The following is a 2,391-nucleotide window of genomic DNA, read 5'->3' on the forward strand; positions in this document are numbered from 1 at the left end:
GGTGCGGGGTGGCGGCAGAGGGGAGGCCGCCGCGGGTGCTTCGAGTTTGAGAAATACTCACTTGGTCAGAGACCGCACACCGCTCGTTCCCTTATATGCAAAAAAGGTGTTCGTCCTGACGTTTTGCGAGGCCTTATTTTACCGTCGTCGGCGCTATCAGGGGAAACACGCCCGCTCCTTCCGTCTCCCTGGAACCGCGCCTCGGCCCCGAGGGCCCAGGTTCAACCTCATACCGGTTCTCACGACATGCATCGACACTCGGTGCAACTCCAGCAGCCGCAGCTCCCGCCGGCCCGGCCAGCCAGGTACGCACCCCTGGTCGGCGCTTGGAGCGTTTGCACTTTGTCGTTTTTTTCTCCAAGACTCCTATCTGCCAACTGCTGTGGACTTCAGCGGTGGCTGCCGCGGGCTATGCGCGGCCTCCTGGGGGTCCCGCCTGCCCGCGCAGGCAGCTAGGACGGGGTTATCAGCAAAGCCTGTGAGGCGCTCTCATGGGGAGGGGGGGCTCCGCAGCCCCCCAAGGTGGCTTCGTACACCTCTTGAACGTTGCGGCCCGGCCGCTCGGAGAGAGCGGTGTCTACCCGGGCAGACAGCCTGTCGGCCCCGCGGCCTGGGCAGGCGGAGCAGGTACTCTTGCGCTCGGGGGCTCTGCTCGGCCCGGAGAGTTGTGTGCGGGGCGCCGTCGCCTCGCTGGAACCAGGGGCGTCGTGACGTTCGCGCGCGCCTAGCCGCCGCCAGAACAGGCCAGAAAGGTTGAGCTGCATACGGATCTAAGCCGTTGCCCAAACTAACTCTGGCCCGTGTGACACAGCCGCGCGCGCGCTTTCCTACGACACTCGACCGCCGGGCTCCCTCGGCCTGGGAGGCACTCTCGGGGCGGGGGGCACCGCAGCCCCCCAAGGTGGCTTCGTACACCTCTTGAACGTGGCGCCCGGCCGCTCGGAGAGCGGGGTCTACCCGGGCAGACAGCCTGTTGGCCCCGCGGCCTGGACAGGCGGAGCGGGGACACTTGCGCTCGGGGGCTCTGCTCCAAGGAGCGAGAGCGGCCACTCTGCTCGGCCCGGAGAGTGGGGTGCGGGGCGCCGTCGCATCGCTGGAGCCAGGGGCGTCGTGCCGTGCGCGCACGCCTAGCCGCCGCCAGAACAGGCCGGAAAGGTTGAGCTGCATACGGATCTAAGCCGTTGCCCAAACTAACTCTGGCCCGTGTGACCGACACAGCCGCGCACGCGCTTTCCTACGACACTCGACCGCCGGGCTCCCTCGGCCTGGGAGGCACTCTCGGGGCGGGGGGCACCGCAGCCCCCCCAAGGTGGCTTCCGTACACCTCTTGAACGTTGGGGCCCGGCCGCTCGGAGAGCGGGGTCTACCCGGGCAGACAGCCTGTCGGCCCCGCGGCCTGGACAGGCGGAGCGGGGACTCTTGCGCTCGGGGGCTCTGCTCCAAGGAGCGAGAGCGGCCGCTCTGCACGGCCCGGAGAGCGGGGTGCGGGGCGCCGTCGCCTCGCTGGAACCAGGGGCGTCGTGACGTTCGCGCGCGCCTAGCCGCCGCCAGAACAGGCCGGAAAGGTTGAGCTGCATACGGATCTAAGCCGTTGCCCAAACTAACTCTGGCCCGTGTGACCGACACAGCCGCGCACGCGCTTTCCTACGACACTCGACCGCCAGGCTCCCCTCGGCCTGGGAGGCACTCTCGGGGCGGGGGGCACCGCAGCCCCCCAAGGTGGCTTCGTACACCTCTTGAACGTGGCGCCCGGCCGCTCGGAGAGCGGGGTCTACCCGGGCAGACAGCCTGTCGGCCCCGCGGCCTGGACAGGCGGAGCGGGGACACTTGCACTCGGGGGCTCTGCTCCAAGGAGCGAGAGCGGCCACTCTGCTCGGCCCGGAGAGTGGGGTGCGGGGCGCCGTCGCATCGCTGGAGCCAGGGGCGTCGTGCCGTGCGCGCACGCCTAGCCGCCGCCAGAACAGGCCGGAAAGGATGAGCTTCATACGGATCTAAGCCGTTGCCCAAACTACCTCTGGCCCCTGTGACCGACACAGCCGTGGCACGCGCTTTCCTACGACACTCGACCGCCGGGCTCCCTCGGCCTGGGAGGCACTCTCGGGGAGGGGGGCACCGCAGCCCCCCCAAGGTGGCTTCCGTACACCTCTTGAACGTTGGGGCCCGGCCGCTCGGAGAGCGGGGTCTACCCGGGCAGACAGCCCGTCGGCCCCGCGGCCTGGACAGGCGGAGCGGGGGCAAGCCAAGGCTACCGGCGGGCGGGATCGACCGGGTAGCCGCCGTGGGGAACACAACTTGGACGTCTCGCGCCGTCGCGGACCACCGTCCTCCGTCTCTCTCTCCCTCTCTCGGAAGGGAGGCCGCCCGAGGCGCACGGGCCTCGGACGGCCAGGG

This window comes from Eleutherodactylus coqui, unplaced genomic scaffold (genome assembly GCF_035609145.1).
Source record: "Eleutherodactylus coqui strain aEleCoq1 unplaced genomic scaffold, aEleCoq1.hap1 HAP1_SCAFFOLD_217, whole genome shotgun sequence".
In the NCBI taxonomy this organism is placed as follows: domain Eukaryota; kingdom Metazoa; phylum Chordata; class Amphibia; order Anura; family Eleutherodactylidae; genus Eleutherodactylus; species Eleutherodactylus coqui.